Source organism: Melozone crissalis, unplaced genomic scaffold (assembly GCF_028551555.1).
Source record: "Melozone crissalis strain CALT ecotype California unplaced genomic scaffold, PUWL_Pcris_2 ptg000033l_1, whole genome shotgun sequence".
Classification (NCBI taxonomy): Eukaryota; Metazoa; Chordata; class Aves; order Passeriformes; family Passerellidae; genus Melozone; species Melozone crissalis.
Window position 1 is genome coordinate 758,355 of NW_026535811.1, and position 19,570 is coordinate 777,924.

At 44.1% G+C, this 19,570-nt stretch overlaps 1 protein-coding gene across 1 annotated transcript in view; it reads right to left on the reverse strand.

Moving 5' to 3' along the window:
* Positions 1–1,567: 1,567 nt before the first annotated feature.
* Positions 1,568–19,570, reverse strand: part of ST8SIA1 (ST8 alpha-N-acetyl-neuraminide alpha-2,8-sialyltransferase 1) — a 317,230-nt gene continuing 299,227 nt past the window's right edge. The window contains exon 6 of the transcript XR_008483302.1: positions 1,568–1,577. The gene's annotated coding sequence lies outside the window, so the exon portion shown is untranslated. The remainder of the gene's footprint in view (positions 1,578–19,570) is intronic.

The window sequence follows — 19,570 nt, forward strand, 5'->3', positions numbered from 1 at the left end:
CTGCCACATTTCCTCTTGTTTTAAAAAAAGTGGTGTCGTTATTCCGTTTTCACATTTCCCACTGAAATCAGTGAACTCTGCAATGAACTCTGCATTTCTTGCAATTAAAAAAAAACCCTAAACCATCAGCAGGGAACTCCAACCATGCCACATCTTCCTTTCCATAAATGAATGTGAGTTTCTCTAATTTACTCTTGAACAACTTGCAAGGAGAAGGAACTAAAAGAAAAAGGCAATGGCTGATCCTTCTTCCTTTTCTTCAAAGGAGAGGACAACGGGATTTCTGATAGATTTTCCCTTGGAAGACAAATGAGAACATTCCAAGCTTTGTGGATTGGAAATCAATGTGCATAAAGCAAGAAAAATGGGCAATGTTGTCAAGCCCAGAGTTTGCACAGGCAGTGAATCCAGACAAAATGGGCCATTTTCCCATCTCTGTCTGAGCTGGCAAGCTCCAACAGAACTGGCTCCATCTGTGACTGCCCCTCCTGCCCCAGCACATGGGGTCTGTGCTGCCTTAGACTGGCCCACCTGTATCTGAGAAAGTTCTGTGCAGTTTTTGGTATTATCCTGTGTTCTGTGGGGTTTTTAACGTGTGGTCATCACTAGCACTTTTCTTCTGTACATGAAATGGTTGCCCACACTTTGTCATATTTTAAATCTTTCTTTTCTAGAACTTACCCATAACTTCCCTCTCCTTGCTACAGTGAAGTTCCATAATGGCAGCAGTATTAGGGAAAATATTTGTAGCCAAGTGCATCTACCTAACTCCAATAGACTTCTGTGGTGATGCACAAGTCCCACAGGTAATTTTAGGACAGAGCATTAATTGTTCTTTTCCATCAGGTACGTGACATCAGCAAGATTTTGTACCAATCCATTGTGCTTTTTAAGTATGAAAGTGGCTCTTGGAATCCTTACCCATTCTGTCCTGGCATATTCCATGTGTGGAATGTAATTAGGTTTATTTGGAGGATTCTACAGAATGTCTGTGAAGGGAAAGTGTGTGGGTGGGATCCTGGCCCTGTTAGAAGAGATGAGAAGTTTCCATTGCCTGGAATGAAGTTCCGGATTTTAACTGGGGTTTTGTACACATGAGGTAGGCAGCAGGCAAAGCTCCTCAGTGATGGCTATTTCTTATCTCAGAGAGAAGTTGTCATAAGAAATAAAGTATTTGGAATCTTCTGATGTGTACATGGTTGTCAATTCTCAGAGTGGCAAAAGAGCTACCACTTGAGTCAGTGAAAAATCTGGATGGTTGTAGCAAGGATAAAGGGTACATCTTTAGGAAATACTCCTTCTAGTCAAACTGAGCAGGATTTCTGGGCACTGAAGCTCTCATTCTGTATTGGAAAATGTGTTTCTTCATTTATATGAGATAAGAATTTAATGGAAATCTCTTTATCTCTTTCCCTGGAGAGGAAGTTCTTTCATTAGTGCAGGAGTAACTGTAGTTTAATTTTAAAGGTTTTTGCAGTCAAATTATTCTAATCTGCCAGAAGATTTACCTGGATATATAGGAAGACATTTCCTATTCACATTCATTTGAATAACACCAAGTCACACTATTTTCTTACCTAATCTATGAAGCACTATTCAGTCTAAATCCCTAAAATTGCACTGCTGCCTTAAAATGTTCACATTGTACAGGAAATCAGAGCTGGGCAAAGTTCTGGACTCTTCTCCATGGAAACAGCATCACTCATTATTCCTGGGATAGTGAAGATTTTAAACCAAAGGAGCTCTGCCCTTTTTCAGTATCCCAGTTAGGCTGGAAAATTTATGGGATGATGTATAGATAATCAGTCACTTTTATTTCTTTGCTTGTAAATAATGCTACAATGAGCTCCACAAATTGAGTTCTATTCTCAGCTTCTCTTCTGTTGTCAAAAGAATTTAAAATCTGCCAAGCAAGTAAAGCACACCTGGCTTCTTTTGCCTTGAGTCTGTAATAACTTTGCTCAGTCTGCTGGCTGTGCCACTCTGAAATGAATGACACTTGTTTTTGCAATAGAGGAGAGTATCTGTTGATAGTATACCATCTTGTCATCCATTGCAAAAACATTTGTGGCTGCTGATAGCTCTGGAGTCTTGAATTTTGATTAAGGAGTTCAATTTTGAAATGACTGCTTCCCACTTCTCTTAAATTTCCTGTTACAAAAGCCTTCCATGCAATTTGATTTTAGTTTCCTTTGATCACCTTCATCAGTTAAAGGTAAAAATGCAAATCTGTCACTAAAAGTCATTTGGAAAGGAATAGAGATTATGAAATTACATGTCCACATCTAGAACCACGTGTGCAGTTCCAGTTTCTTTATCTCAGGAAGTGTATCAGAAGTAGGGAACAGTTTCTCCTTTGTATGTAGGACATGGATATGTGTCCATGTGAAGAGATTTTTACTGACATTGAGGGAACAGGAGATGGGAAATGAGCAAAGAACAAAACTGGAGGCAGACTGGAGTGCAGAGTGGGGCTGGTGATATGCCAAGTCCAGAAATGGGGAGGCTGTGTTGTTAAATAAAGTCACATCTCTCCCAAAGGACCTTTGAAACAGAAGTGACCACATTTTTGTAGCTTTCTATGAGTCACAGAAAACAGATTTCCATCAAATCCTGCATGTTCTTTCATGAGTCTGAGGTTCTAGCATGTGTCTCATTCCTGTTTGCTGCTTTGGCCAGTTTTGTATGTTTTGTTGCATATTTTGCTGCAATAATCTCAAGATGGAAATGGCAGAGATGGATACTGCAAAGATGATCATCACAGCAGGCAGCTGGTAAGAGACAGCACATGGGAATGAATAAAGAGCCCAGTAATGATAAGGAGAGAACTTAAAAAGTACCAGAGAAAAATACCAGCACACACAGTTCAAACCATGGGGACATCAAAGAGGAAAGCAAATCCATTGATGTTTTCCAGCTGTTGCTGTTCTAATTTAATTTAATTTAATTCTCTACTCCCAGTGTGTATATGAAAATAGAGTATCTGGCACTGGCAGAAATTTCCTTTGCCTGTGTTAAACATTTGTGTAAAAAAAAAAAAGTCAATATTTTTCTGGACTGTGTTGTACTAATTTTTAAAAAATATATTTGTTTCCTTTAAAGGGGAAAAGTTAGGTTTTACTGAGTGATCAGACCAGACTCTATTATCAACATTGCTAAGAAAGAATCAGTCCAAGCTGAATTTAGTGGTAAGGGAACCTAACAGTGCTGTTTCTCTGGTAACAGAAAAACTGTGCAGAGATTAATGTGTTCGCAGGCTAGGCCATTAACAATCTCTTAGTGCAGTGTAGTTTTGCTTTGTTGCTGATATCTTTTTCTCTGATCTTCTCACTGGCTTTCTAAATTCTAGTGAAAAAGAATCTTTTTTCTTTCACAGATAAAATTGTTCTTCAGCTGTAAACAAAATGAGGAATTTTTTCTGGATGAAATAGCCTGAAGTTTGTTGGTTTATTTCTAAATGCCACTTTGAGCTGTGACTTTGGCCTGATCAATGCATTGCTGAGCCTCCAGCTCTGTGCTCCTGCCTGGCCCCAGGTCCCTGTTTGTGTGACTGGATGTCAGCTTTGGGAAAAACCCCGGCACAGGGCTGAGGGGTGTGTGCTCTGTTTGGAGATAAAGGCTGGCAATGGGGAAAAGCTGTTACTGATTTTTGTGCTTGTTTCTGACAATAGGAAATATTTCTGCATGGCAACATGGAACAAGAATAGCCTGTTAATGGTGAGAAGGGTACTTGGATAAATAGGCCCAGCAGTGTCACCAGGAAAATGAAGCTGCTTTTTAATGCAAGGAGCAAAGTTTTGGAGATCAAGAAACACAGGGCTAAAACCAGATTTGACAAAAGTGAAACAAAGTCTGATTTTACAAAGATTATTAAAACGTGTTTTAAAGTTGTTTTGGAGCGATTCTGATGGCAGCCTGCTCCAGGATCCTCAGCTTTCTGCCCCCAGCGGCTGTTGATCCTTAAGGCCCGGGCCGTGTGTGAGGGGCCGGGCCCGGGGCCTTTGGGCTCTCTCGGTGGAGCTTTGGGCGCCTCAGGGCCCAGCGGGGGCTGCGGTTTGGCTCGGCCAGCTCGGTTTTATTGAGCCCAGCAAAAAGCTTCTCCCTTCCCGGCTCGCAGGAGCTGCAGCAGCGATCTTCCAGCAGCCTCCGGGCCGAGCCGGGGAGGGAAAGCACAGGGAGGGAGAGAGGGACAGGAGAGACACAAGGAGAGGCTCCAGCCCCGCTGCTCCGCCCGCCCTGGCTGCCGGGAGAGGAGCTGAGAGCCCCGGTAGGTGCTGGGCTCGGGCTGGAGCTGCCCTTCCCTCAGAGGGAAAAGGGAAGCTCAGTGCAAGCGCCATTTCCCTCAGAGGGAAAAGGGAAGCTCCCTGGAAGCTCCATTTCCCTCAGGGTGGAAAGGGAAGCTCCATGGAAGCTCCATTTCCCTCAGAGGGAAAAGGGAAGCTCAGTGCAAGCTCCATTTCCCTCAGAGGGAAAAGGGAAGCTCCCTGGAAGCTCCATTTCCCTCAGATGGAAAAGGGAAGCTCCCTGGAAGCTCCATTTCCCTCAGAGGGAAAAGGGAAGCTCAGTGCAAGCTCCATTTCCCTCAGAGGGAAAAGGGAAGCTCCCTGGAAGCTCCATTTCCCTCAGATGGAAAAGGGAAGCTCCCTGGAAGCTCCATTTCCCTCAGAGGGAAAAGGGAAGCTCAGTGCAAGCTCCATTTCCCTCAGAGGGAAAAGGGAAGCTCCCTGGAAGCTCCATTTCCCTCAGATGGAAAAGGGAAGCTCCCTGGAAGCTCCATTTCCCTCAGAGGGAAAAGGGAAGCTCAGTGCAAGCTCCATTTCCCTCAGAGGGAAAAGGGAAGCTCCCTGGAAGCGCCGCTTCCCTCAGAGGGAAAGCTGGTGCATCACAAGTGCGGAAGGGAGATTTCTTCAACATCTGCTGTGTTCTCTGGCATTCTGTTTTAATCAACTGTTGGGTTTGGGTTTGGTTTTTTTCCCCTCACTTTATTAGCATTTTCTGTCAGTGGAAGGGAATTGTTGAAACTCTTCAGAGAAGAGTACTCATTGCAGAGTGTCCTCTCTTTTGTCTCAAAACTGAGACACAAGTGTATTCTAATCTAGATAAAATAAAAAGAGAATAAAATGTGGGACATTATCAAAGAAAAAATTAGCAAATCATTCAGAGAAAACAGAATTATCTTCAAAACTAAAATACTGGGATTTATGAAATGAGGCAATATTTTCTTGATGACAGGTAACAAGAATTTACATCAAGAACTGAAGACATGAACTGGAGGAAATGATAGAGATTGAGAAGGACCAGCTATAAATGCCAGAAGGTACACACCAAAACAGTGAGGAAAAGGCAGATGTGGTTGTCGAGCACATCCAGCAAGGTAATTCCTACAGAAAAATATTGATACTATTGGAAAAGAATGATGGGATCTGACTTGGGAAGCCATGTACAGTCTGAGTCCCCCCCACAGGAAGGTTGGGGCTGGAGGGATGCAGAGGGAGGGAATGGAAAATGAGCAGAACAGTGTTTGATAGGCTGGCACACAGGGGAGACAGACAGACAATATTATACGCGTGTTAAAACTGCATCAGAAGTGTGGGTACTAGAGGCAGAAGAACTAACACCCTGTTTTTCAACAACTAGAACAAACACCAGTTTTTCAACTAATTGTGCGTAAATCAACTCTGAAAATTATAAGTGGGTTTCTGATCATTAAGTGTGGCAAAGTTGGCAGCAGTCCTCAAAAAAGAGCAATTGAAATAATTGTAGAAATTGACCAAGTCTGAAGTTTGCAGTAACTGAAAGGTTTTATATTTTGCTAAGTAATTGTCAATTTCTTGGTTTAGCTGCTCTCACTAGATAAATTTAACCTTTTATGAGTAGTGACTCAAAAGTTAAGCTTTTCATCTTGTGAGACTCATTTTCAGGCCCTGCAGTCAGACATGTATTCATTAAACTCTGTGATGCCTCAGAGCTACTCGTCTGCTCTGGATACCATGAATACAAACATTCACCGTCAGGTTGTTTGCAGTGTCAGCCCTGAACAAACATGCAGGAATTACCAGGTGGTTACAGTGTTTTAGGTATGACAGATCTATGGCCTGGTGTTGCTGGCTTATTATCTGCTTATTTTAAAACACTTAATTTAGTGCTGGGGGAGCAGACTCCTCCGAAGCGATAAACATCTGTTGCTGCTGTCAGCCTGAGCATTTGCAGCCCATAATGTTCTTGTCCCCTCTGGCAGCCGAAGGTAAATAAGGGAACATCGCTCAAGTGTCAGTATGGGGGGACCTGGGTGAGGAGGGGGACAATGTGTGACTACAAAATTAGGTCTGAATTCTCTTCCTGAAAACATTGTTTCTGTGGCAGTTCACATATAAATAACATGAAAATTGGAATAAAAAAAATTTCAAAATGCATTTATTAGTTTTGCATAAGTATATTTCTGATAAAACCTCAAGCAACCCTCCCAATAAACCAGGAATGAATATTGCTGCCTTGGGTCAATGCTTCCTAAACTGCAGTCAGATTTCCACTCAGTTTAGGCTGTTTCCTTTCAGCCTTTGAGTGTAAGAAGATGGTGAGGGTTATGTATTTACATCAGGTAATTGGTATTCCATAGATAGGGAAGGTGGGCTTGTTAGTGCCCCTTACTGTCACCATCCCCCAGCACATGTTACTGTAAGACCTTATTTTCAGGTAGGTTTGCAACTTCCAAGTGCCTGTGACCTTCCCTCCTTCCCCTGCCACTGTTTCCTTTCAGATATCTTCTCCCTGCTATTGCAGCTGAAATCCCATTTTCTGAAACTGAATTGAGCAAAAATTCTTACTAGCCATGCTAATAAAACCACATAAGCATTTAATGCAAATTATCTCATATCCTCTGCACGGTGGAGCGAAAGGCTTGAGATCAGAGGAACAATCTTTGCCTGGGATGAGTTCTTTCTGTCTCTGTGAAATTTGCCTATGAAGTCACCAGCCTCTGAAAAATCCCATTTTACAGACATTTACTAGAAACATGTGGATTTTGGTGGGTGAAGTCTCTGAAAATGCCCTGGGCACTGAACCTTCTCCAGAAATGCAGCCTCTGAGTGAGCTGCTGCTGTTTTGCCTCCTTCCCTCTGCAGCTGTTCCCCTGCAGGGAGTGGGACCCCAGGGGCTGTGACCCACCTTGGCTGCTCCTGCTGTCACCAGTTCTGCACTGCAAGGTGAAACATTCAGGGTCTGGTTTGGATAGCTTTGGATGCCTTTCCTTTTTTGTTTTTCTTTGGCAAAATGTTTCCAGGGAAAGGAAGGAGGAGAACAAAATTGTGTTCTGGCTTTGTTATTTGTTTTATTTTTAAGGAAATTTATTTTCTCTACCATTTCAATTGTAGTGTTGAACATGATGGAAGAACTTGAATGGCTAGGACAGAAATGGTGTCCTTTCAGGAAATACAAGGCCTTTTGTTCAGGCCTGTGTTTGGGCACAGAGTGAGGGCAGGTCATGAAACAGTGAAGAAGGGCTCACCTAGCACCCCAGGACACAGACATGGAAATACTCCTGCAGCCAGAGCACCTTCAGCCTGCACCTCCTCACACTGCACAGCTGGGACACCCCCATGTGGTGTTGTGCCACAGCAAATGGGAAAATCACCTCACTTGTCTGCCCATTCATTTTTCTTGCCTTCACCCAAATTATTAAACACAAAGTGATAAACACAGCAATTTCAGCATTCAGTTAAACTGCAGTTTTTTCTTACTCCATCTTTCTCTGAGGGATATTTCTCAAGTCCCAGTTGCTTTATACATGTGGAAGGAATGCAAAGCATAAACCCTTCTGAATCCTATTTTCTAAGCCTTTTTGTCATCTCTGTTGTTCTCATCTGCTTGGATTTCAATTTGTCTTTTTGAAATGTCCTGTCCCAAACTGAATCCCATCAGTGCTGCTGCTGAAGCCTGAGCATTGCTGAGCAGAGCAGGAGGATTATTGTGCTGCTTGAGACAAACTGTTATTGTTAATATAATCATGGGCAGCATTTGTCCTTTTTGTGTAAGCATCTTAGATGTGAATTGCAAGCAGTTTATGATTTAACTTCTAATAACTGTGTCTTGCTAGGAGTGTTCCTTGGCCCACACTGCTCATAAATACTTGCTTTGGGTTCAGCAGTCACTAGCATTGCTGCAATCTTCTGGACTGTGAAAAAAAGACCTGTTTTAAAGAGTACATATAAAATGTATTAGGCAATGGAAGGCTAAAACAAAATGGCTCTCTGTGGCAGGCAATATCACAGGGAGTATCACAGAATCATAGGGAATTTTTGTGGCAGCCCAGCAATCCAAAGGTAGTTTTTCATGGTTGTTTAATGAATCTGAAGTAACTGGATTGTCACTGGGAATACAGCCAGCCCTGAGTGCTGCATTTTCATCACCCTGGCAGACTGCACAGGGCTCAGGGCCTTGGCTGTTAATTCAGGGAGAGGAACACGCTGATGGTGACATTTGGAACAGGAGAGACAGAGGCACTGAAGGGTAGAGTTCAGAAATGTGCTACCAGGCTGTCACAGCTGCAGACAGCACCTCCTGAGTGTTGAAATGGATGTGGAAATCAGCAGCTGAAATAAACTGAAACTGCTACTCTAGGTCACTTTAGTTTCTCAGTGCCTAAATATTCAGCCTTGGTAATTCTACAGATTCCAAACATTGTCCGTTTTTTCTCCTGCGACAACACTGACCACATCTTCTCAGAGGGAAAAAAATCCTGGAGCTTTCCAAGTCCCTGGCACCTCTCAGAGCAGATTATTCACCATTTTAGTACTTTCTCCACAGATCAGAGAAAAAAAAATCTTTTCTGAGACCCTCAGAGTTCAAAGTGGTAGATCAAGAGCTTGTGCTTGGCAGGGGAAGGTAATAAGACACTCAGATGTTAAAAATATGAGATCATAAATATGAGATAACCACTCATTGACTGCTGCTGATGAAAAAAAGCCCAATATTTACTTAGAGGTGAAAGAAACCTGTTATCTAGAATAAAATGGAATTAGTGCATGGGTCCAGCTATAAAATATGTGGAGCAGCCCCAGTTCCCATCGTGTGGCAATTCTGCAGTAGCTCCACTGTGGGCACAGTAATTCCCACACCAGGAATATTTTTGTATGGACTAAATGTGGCCACACAGGGGGGTAGTGGAGAACAACTACAAGACTTGAAATTCCCTCCCTGATTTATCTCCCCGTGGCTTCCATCTGCAGACAGTCTGGTCTTGTTCCTTGTGCCTCATTTGTGCAAACTCCTGCAAGGGAAGTCAAGAGAAGAATGAGAGCAGGTTAAAATCTCAGGATGTGGATGATCTCTCTGAGAGCTGGGGGCACTCAGCACCTGCAGGAAATCTCCAGTTCTTGAGAAATGGATGCTCAGGGTCCCTGTTGCTGAAATTCTGTTAGGGAAAATGGCTGGAATATGAGGGAAGCCAATGTTACAGGAACACATAAAGCAGTCCTAGCACTATCCAGCTTCCCTTGCTGTTCATTGCAAAAGCAGTGAAGTCAGCTTGGCATGGCAGTTTCAGCATTGTGGAATGAAGGGTAAGGCATCCACTCAATTCTCCCCTGGACCATTTTCTCTGGGTGAAATTCAGGATAATGATTTCTGCAGAGGAAGGAAATCCTTGAGAGCAAAAGCTCTGCCTGGCAGTGTACTCAGCTTGATTCCAGGGGGGAAGAAAGTCCATGTGGGCTGGGAAAATGGGTGAGGATGGGTGATTCGAGAGCTGGTTTTGGTTCTGGTGTACACAGACCAGCAGTGCAGTTTTGACCTCTGCAACCACAAGAGAAGCCATGGAAAGTCTTGGAAAGTCAGATGAACTATTCTGAAATAGACACAGAAAAATTCTCATTATTTATTGCAAATGCCCAGCCCCTGAATTACTTGTGCCAGAGCCTGTGGTCAGTGGGGAGAGGGTGAACGCTGCTGTGGGAGAAGGGCTAATGCATTTCCATCTGAACTGATTGCACAGGTGCTGGACACAAAAGCCCAAATTGAGGTTTTGCAATTTTAGGTGTGGTGTGCCCAGTCAAAATTCTGCCATGTGATTACAGTGACAAGTAACATTTTATGATAAAGAGAAAAAAAAGAAAGCCTTGTAAATCGATCTGTTTTGATAAGAAGGTGAATATCCTGATTTTGGTGATGTTAACCATTTAAACCTCCCATTTTTGGTGGCAATCCATGTAAAGCCGATACCCACTCAATAGCCCTTAGGAGGTTCTGAACCTGGACATATGTTCAAATGCAGAGAGAGGAGAGGACTACAAAATACAAATACTTTTTCTGTCACTAGAATTGAAGTTGCACATAGTGACAATCTCAGTTAGAAATGATGAGTTGTTTTTTTTTTTTAGATTATGATTTAAATAAATCTTTTGCCATTACATTCTGTGTACTTTGAGAAGGGATTATAAAGAAATAGGAGAAAGTTATAAAATAGAAATTGATAAAAGGCTTATTTGGTGTTTGGGGGTCCTGTGCAAGGAGCTGAAAAGGCCTTTGGAACAGAACCAGTCTCTGTAAACGCTTTATTGATTACACTGAGAAAAGCCCATTTTAAACACTTTCACAGCTCTGTGTTGCCTGAGGAAGCAAAATCTATTACAGTCAGATGATGAACTTTTTGTTTATGAGCTCAGCTGCCTTAGCGGGCAGCTGGAAGAAAGCAGCAGCGTTATTTCTGCTGCCTCTGGAGCAGGGTTATCAGCAATCCCCCATTTCATGTCCCCACGCGGCTGCCCCCGCCGTTCCCGGCCATCCGCAGCGTGAGGCGCTCCGGCACTCGCTGCAGCTGCAGCCGGCGCTGCAATGGCGGCCCTGGAGCGGCCCCGGGCCAGCGAGCCTCGGGTGCCCCTCAGCTCCCGGGGCAGATCGGGCTGTGCTCCCGGATCGGGGTGTGTGCCCTTGCTCCGCTCCCTCCGGGCTTTTTCCAGCGCCGGGCTGTTGAGCTGTGTCAGGAGAATGACTCGGATCTATCCGCGGTTAAATAAGCTGTGCAATCAGCTGCCCGAACAACTCTCACTCATCGGGGTGATCATGCTGCTCTAACGAGGATCTCCGCCTCTCTTTGGTCTAAGGAAAGGTCTGAGCCAGAAAAATGGGGGAGGAAAAGCGATTCCTTTTCTTTGCCTTTCCTTAAAGGGGCGAGTGTCAGACCGCGGCGGAGGGGATCTGGGTTTGGAAGGTGCCAGAACTCTCCAGCTCCCGGGGCACAGAGCAGGAGCTGTGGGAGGGCCGGGCAAAGCAGAGCAGGCGGGGCGGGCTCTGTCTCTCGGCCGAGCCCAGCAGCGCTCCGGAGCTCGGGGCTGTGCGGGGCGGCTCCGCCTGCGGGGTCTGGGACTGAGCCCGGGCGGCTGCACCGACTCCTGGAGAGCAGGAAAGGGCAATTCCGTGTGTGCTCGGTGCTCAGTGTTCCTCCTGGCCTCCAGGAATGGGGCTGAGAGCAGGAAAGGGCAATTCCGTGTGTGCTCGGTGCTCAGTGCTCCTCCTGGCCTCCAGGGATGGGGCTGAGAGCAGGAAAGGGCAATTCCGTGTGTGCTCGGTGCTCAGTGCTCCTCCTGGCCTCCAGGGATGGGGCTGAGAGCAGGAAAGGGCAATTCCGTGTGTGCTCGGTGCTCAGTGCTCCTCCTGGCCTCCAGGGATGGGGCTGAGAGCAGGAAAGGGCAATTCCGTGTGTGCTCGGTGCTCAGTGCTCCTCCTGGCCTCCAGGGATGGGGCTGAGAGCAGGAAAGGGCCATTCCGTGTGTGCTCGGTGCTCAGTGCTCCTCCTGGCCTCCAGGGATGGGGCTGGCGTTTGGCATCTCGCCGAGGGTGACGTGATGTGACCTGCTTGTTCTAGCACCGGGTCTTTTATCAGTTTGGGCTCACAGCATCCATCCAGCTGAAACTAGTACCTGTGAGTGCTTTAAGTCTCAGGAACTGTGGAGTTGATTAAATTGACTCTGAACCAGCATCTTCAAACACTTCTGCCTGTCCCCTCCATTCCCCCAAAGCTCAAAGCATGCAGAGAAAAGGGTAAAATGATAAAATGCCTGACTTAGTTCCATCTAGATCTTTCCTGGAGCTCACAGTTCTTTTCCCTCCAACTGACCCTCATTCCCGACTGTGAGAAATAGACTGTGCTGCTCACAGCATGTTTTCTCTCCTCCTGTGATACCTTGCCAGCCTGACAAGTTTTAATGACTCCTTGACATTTGTTTTTTCTTTTTTTTCAGCAACAAAATAGAAAAGGATGTGAGAAAGATTTCTCACTGGTAATAGCAAAGGTTAGAGCCTGTTCATTTGGCCAAGAGCACCAGGCAGCTGCAATTTTACCACTGATTTATGTCTTGTGGAAGATGTGGATAAACACAGAAATACTGGGGAAATGCCTCAAAGCACTCCCAGTTCTATTCTCTTTTACTCAGCTTCTCTTTTCAATATAGTTCTGAATGAAAGCTTTAGCAGAAGAGTTCTGGAAGATTGTCAGGCATTTAACAGATTAAACTTCTTTGTGAGACTGAACATTGCAGAAAAGCTTTACTGGAGAATTAGAAAATAATGCAATGAAATGATAAAATTCTTGCAAATTTAACAAACTCCCTACATATCAGATCTAGGCATACCAGCTGTAATTTCTGTTAGCTGTGATCTTGCAGGGTTTTTGTGACAGTTTTACAGTGGTAAATTTAAAATAGAAAACATTTAAAACTTTCCAAAACCAGCACGTGAGGATTCTGGAGCACTTTGCTCTGTACAAGGCCCAGCCAAATTAATCCAAATGTTCACTCTTGGTGTGAGCAATAAGGGTTTGCAAAAATTACTGCAAGCGTAGCAAAAGGTGTGACTGGATGAGTGGGAACTGTTTTTTCTTTAAAATGGCTTCATTTTGGTAAGTTTTTTACCAGCAGAGACTCAGTGAATGTGCACTGGTACCTGAAAGTAGTTCAGAAGAAATTCCAGATCCTCTCTAGTGGCCAGTATGGGAGTCACTGAGTTTTAGGGGAAGTTCAGTCCTAATTTCAGTGAATTAGACTTTTCAACTATTAAAAAATCATAATTAAAAATACATTTATATAATTCTGTCCCACCAAATGGGTGTTTTTATTTCATTTCTGCTGCAAGAGTGTTTGGTGAAACTGTTAATTTCATTAAGCGTATTTCTTCAAAGGTGCTTTACTCCAGTTTAGAACTTAGCAAGTGCTTTATAGCTGCTGAAACTGCTCTGTGATTAAACAAGGGCCTCTAAATAAACGGTTGTGATCTTTAAACAAATTACCTTGATTGGAGATTTCTGTCTGACGACACCTGATGGATCTGTGTTGTCTAAAACTGTGCTGCCTGAAAGGAGGGACAGTATTGACAAGCTTTAAATGGGTCTGTTTGGTTTTACTGAATTTGAATTAGAAAAGAATTGGAGTTCTTTAAAGTAGACATTGGAAAGGAAGATTATATTGGTGAAAATTTGCGTGGGTAATTTACAAATATGTCTTCTAATGGCAGCCAGACGTTTTCAGTGCAAACCAGACTTAGCAGGCTAGGTTAGTCAAATTTAATTAATTTGCTTTCACGTATCTTTTGGCATATTGTTCATCTTCTTCTGAGGTTGACACAGCTTTAACAAGCCGAGCAGAAGCACAGCTCTGTGAGCAGGTGCTGTGGCTGGAGACAGCTTTGAACACCAGGTGTGTGCTGACAGGAGTTAGAATGGCTCCAGTTCCTTCTCTGAGCCTCTCCTCAGGAAGGGAGATACTGGCCTGAATGCCAGAAATGGGCAGAAGGGGTTTTACCCAGACTTTGTGCTCCCTGTTCTTCAGTCTGCTCACCCATGTGAGCACGTGCACCAATCCCAAGGGTTTGCCCCAGAAATGAGGGAGCAGCACAGAACAGGGCACGGCCAGAGCCCCTCTGGTTCAGCTGTTCTGAGCAGGTGTCAGTGTGAGACCCGAACCAGTGCCCTGAAGGTCTGCTGTCCTTTTTTCTTCCAGGAAATGCTCTGAGTTCATTACTTTCAACTGGTATTTTTTGTTCTGTTTGTAATATCAAGAGCCCAGGTTAGAGTTTGGTTTAGTTAGTGAGCAATGGGATATGTGCTGTGATTAAAAAAATCCCACCAGACGGAAGGGATGAAGAGCAGCAATGTAAGGTGAAAGGAAAAATTTGGTTTCCATTTCTCTCTGCAAGTTGAATTAGCTTTTTGTCTGCACAGACTTTTGCTGGATGGTAGCCCTGGAACTCCTTTCCTGTTTTATCAGCAGGGTGTGGTAAAGGCTTGCTTGCCCCCCTCACCTACCACACCTCCTCTAACTCATTAGCAACACAGAGCAGTCTAGATCTTCCAGGGAAGTGTTAAGTTTCTGTAGCCATGCCAATTGATGCAAATTCTTAAAAATAACTTCAAAAATTAAGTACTTGCCTCATTAGTCTGATCTCCTGGAAATAGACCATTATAAATTATAAATAAAATACTTTAAATGCAGCTTCATTTGTTCCGCTTGTGGAGCATTAGCTAAATGTGGTTCTGCTATTATAAAAATAATGCTAAGATAGCCATAATATGTTTAGCTAGATAAGCTAAATGTTTCAGCTTCCCTTTTAAATGGGCACCTTTATGCCTCATCTCTGATCCCTTTGAGGCTGGACTTCACTCAGCATCTTTATTCCTAGTATCATTTCCTCACTCTGTTATTGTTTACTGCAGGAATTCATGGGCACACTGGTGTCTTCAGGACACCTTAATCCCATACAGTTTATTAACATTTCAAAGGATCTTCCTCAGAGTGACAGGTAACATCATCTCTTGGAGAAAAATCTGATTTTTTGTATTAAGTTCTTTGTTTGCTCTGCTCAGAAGCAGTAACAGCTTTCCTCTGAACCAGCAGCTTGGTTTCCAGATTTCATCTGTAGTGATTCATTTAGAGCATCAGAAATGAACTGCCTGGATTGGAGTTGTCAGAACTGACATCCTTGTGCTAAACTCTGCACCAAGGGACTCCAAGTGCCATCGGTGTGAAGAGGGAGAAGGTCTCATTCCCAAATGGAGCCTGATGAGGCACCTCGGTGCAAACTGGAGGGGAATGAGACAGGCTCTGCAAGGAGGAGTTAAAGAACAGCCAGGCCACTGCAGCATGAGAAGCAAAGGGGAGCAGAGAGAGGTCAGGCCGGCAGCAGAATGAAAAGAAGTAGAAATAAGGCAGAGAAATGTTAAGAGTGACTGCCGGCTCAGAGGGTGTGGAAACCCCCTAGCGATGGATCAGAGGCTGCAGAGGAGGAGTCCCTGCAGGCTGCCAAGAGGAATTTCTGTTCACAGCTGGGTTTGGGCTGCTGCGCAGGGGACGGGGCCTGGGGCAGTTCCTGTGAACAGTGAGCTCCCAGGGGAGAGGGAGAACAGAGATATTTGGGATCATCAGTCCTGGGGAGGGTGCAGCCCGGGGCACCAGTCCCTGCATCCAGACAGGCCCGGAAATCCCCCGGGGCAGCAGGGGCGCGGCCTGGAGGAGAAAAGCTGATTGTGCTATGCCAGCCCAGCTGCACACCCAGTGCCAGCCCAGAGAGAGCAAGGGCTGCGCAGCCAGGGCACAGAACGTGACTGGGGAGTGCAGGGCTGGCTGCATTCACAGCTGCCTGTGGTGTCAGGGAGGCACTGCCAGTGTCAGCTGCACTTCCACACTTGGGGGAAGGCGATGCATGCAGTTTGATTATTTTAGAGCAAAAGTTTGAAGCTTTAAAATTGTTGGGTCCTGTAATCCATGGACACACATTTTATGTGTTATGAATATGTTAATGCATTTAATGATGCAAATTGAAGCAATGGCTAGGATGACATGCCAATATTTCTGTATGAAGCAGGTTTTTATCTTTGAAATTATTATCTGAAATACTGTGAAAATAATAGGTTTTTTTTGTTGCTTCTTAGTGATAGATGCTTTTTTTTTGCCATGGAGGTTTCAGATATCAAACTGGATTTATGGAGAACTGTCATTCTCCTTTGTTATGTGGATTTTTAATGAAGGTTCTAGGTGGTAAGAACTCTATCATATATGTGCAACCAGATCACATTAATCTCTAAAGAGCTTTTTTATGTATTTCAGTAACATGATTAGAGAAGGGAAATGCCAGAGCTGTATTTGTCCTTGCAGAAGACACCAGATACTAAAAGAAAGCCCTTTTAGCAAATGAATTTCTGTGATGTAAGCTGGGCATGAATTCAAAGCACTATTACACTTGGGACATAAATGTGTTAAACTGAAATAACAAAATTCGAGCAGACAATAAATAAAACTGGGGAGGGGTGCTTTTACTGCCTCAGAGACTAGACTGTCTCATTCCAGGACATTCACACATTATCCATAGGGTCCAGTCAGTGAAAGCCATTCCTGTATCTGTTGCCAAGTGTCCCATACAGTTGGTGATATTTATACAGGGCTTGTGATGGAAGCAGCAGCAGCAGCAGCAAAGCCCCAAAAGTCACCTCCAGAGCAAATCCTTCTCAGTCCATTCTTGCCTCTGGAGAATGGCACCACCCTCCTGAACAGATGGGGAGCATTTAACATTACAGTACAATTTAAAAATCCTTCATCAAAGAAGAGTGCCTGAAAAGAATTGGAGAAGGTTAATAGTGGTGCCTTAATGCAGGGGAACAGCTTTTTTATTGAATTCCCTTGGAGCACAGTTTGCCCTTGTGCACACTGCAGCGTGCAGGATCAGCTGAGGGACACTGCGGCTGAGAGCAGGACAAGGACAGGAGAGGCAGAAGGTGAGGAAAGAACTGATGTCAGGAGAGACCCAAGCATCACTCCCTGGTCAGGCTGAGACTGGGATGTGCTGTTTGATATTTAATTGTAGAGCTCTTAATTAAAAGCATCCTCCCGTTCCTTTGGATGCTGTTCGCAGAGGGGATGTTTGAACTCGTTCCAGGTGGAACCAGCAGAGCCTCCTGATGCTGCTGTGTGTGGCTGCCAGATCAGAGTCTCTGTGGATCCCAATTCTGAGGAAGTCTGTTTGAGAAGTGACCAGGACACTGGGATGTGTATTGAAGGGTTTTCCCCGTGAACCATTGGTGTGTGAAAGCAAGAGGGCAGATGTGAGTGCGGATTTAAGAGGTGCATTTCCACTGAGCTCCTGACACCTGTTCTGAATTTCTGTAGTGTTCCTGGCAAATCACATCAAGTAAAAATATTCCTTAAGTTGTTTCTCTTGTTTCAGCACTAATCTGTACCTTTTCAGCCTCCTATTGCAGTAAAATGCTGTTCTGTTTTTAGACCCTGCTTCCAAGCATCTGCTATTTCTTATTTTCAGAATTTGGATGCTAATGGCAAAACAGTCCTTAAAGTGCATCTCAAATATCAGTAAATCTGGTTTTTTAGGTTTTAGTACAACAGCCTATATTATTTCTATTAGAAAAAGAAAGTTAAATTCGTATTGTTTACCTTCTGCAGTTATCCATCTAGTAAGAGTGAAAGTAGAAAACAGTTTTGTAACATTGCTTTGAATAAGTAGTGGAGCTCTGATGCAATGAGAAATGACAGAGGTGTTACATCAGGTTTGGAGATGCCTGGATGGACAGATCTGTGTACATGTAAAAGTTCCTGATGCAGCAGAGAAACTGCAAATGCTTCTCTGGCTTATTGAAGCAGCATCTCATGTTAGACATAAAACCAGAAGCATTTTAAGTGGAAGAATAACAATATTGAAACCTTTCCACTATTGAAACCTGGTTTGTGATACAAATGACTCCTCTTGGAGTGACTGAATTCTCAGATGCTCTGTGCTTTGCACCACTGCACAGAGGGATGGTGGGAAAATACTGAAACGAGTCCATGAAGTTTTGGAATTGCAGAATTGTGTGGGGTTCAGGACCCACAGGGCTGTTGGCAAGTATTACACCATCGCTCAAATCCCTCACACCAGAGTTACCAATGAAGCCAGAAATGAGCAGGGTTAAAAAAGTCCTTCTACACAAAAGATGGGTAACATTTTAAAATAGGAGAAAATGTCTTGAGGCAACTCAATTCTCAGGGAAGCTTCCCATGTTAAAATCCTGCTCTAAAATGATGGGGGGCACTTGTGAGAGTTTTTTCCCCAGATGTCAATGTGCACCTCCTTGTTTGTTTGAGTGGCTGAGTGGCCCTGAATCCTTCTGGGTTCTGCATTCAGGGGAGGGAACAGGGGGAGTGAAGGAAGCCTGGGGGCACCCATTGGACACAGGGAAGGACACTGAGCTCTGCCTGCCTGGAAAAATTCATCTGAGCATTGACCTCTCCCTGTGCTGAGCTGAGCACAAACCACTCAGAGAGTGCTGCCCCAGGCAGTTCAATTTGTGTTTAGGGTACCACAGGCTCCCCACATTGTGCATTTTCCTGTGTCTCAGCTTGTGTTTGCAGCATGTTTCATTCCTTGATAGGGTGTGTTGGAGGGAAAGGGGATGGGAACTGGGCTGTGGTATTGCTGGCAGTCTGTTATTGATTCTGTCCCTGAGGGATTTGGGCTTTGAGAGACTTGGACCTTCTGCAAGGCACAGAGGGGCACGGGGCAGCTGGTGCTGCAGGAAACCCCTCTGCAAGGAGAGGCTGAGCTGAAGGACAGATTCACTGGCAAACCAGAGCACTGTGACCTTCCTCCTGAAACTGCTCAGTACCTGAAGGAAAAGTCACCTCAGGAGATCTCACCAGGCTCTGTGACTGGCACGGTGAGTTTGCTGACCCTTTGTACAACAGAATCCATGGAATGCTGCCTTTCTGATGGATTTGGAGTCAGGCTCAGAATGGGGATGCAGAGTTACTGGAGTGCATCATTCTGCTGTTAAACAGAGCACCTGATGCTCTTGCACAGCCAGTGAAATACACCTGCATGTCACAGTGCAGGCACACTGGCAGGCATCTACCAGTGACTCTGACATCAGGAGCACACCAATGATATTTTCCTTTTCTCCTGAGTCATTCCCCTTTCTTATGCCTGGTGCAGCGTGATTTATAAGAATTGGGATGTCTTCTAGTGATTTGTGGTAACACACCATTCAGCAAGGAAAGAGAAGTTTCATTTTGTTATTATTCCATATTTCACTTGGTTGGCTCAGTGAACCCTTACAAAATGTGTTCAGAGATTGTGCCTGTGGATGAATGTGGGGATAGAATTTAGCAATGGAACCAAATGCAGAATGCTAAAAGTGATCTGGGAAAGGTTTCAAATTCTTCATTTCTGTGACAAGAATTACAACCAACTGGGAAAATGGCACCAGGTGAGTGAATTGTAGTGACACTGAACTGTAACAATGGAGAGGAAAGATAAAAATTGTAGTCATTATTTTTAGAACTTCATCGTATCTGAGTTGCTGTCAGATGTTGCAGCATGGAGAATTAAATAATTGCACCAAAACTAGATATACATTAGTTCATTTTACATGATTTTTCCCTTAAGGTTACAGTTCTCATTACTAGAATTGAAATTTAGGAATATATTTTTTCTATTAATTTCCTTTTTAAGACTATCAGCAAATAGTTTACATTGAATCGTAATAATTTATTTTCATTCTTTCTTGCTCTGCCTTTGTTTGAATGACAAAAATCATAACCTA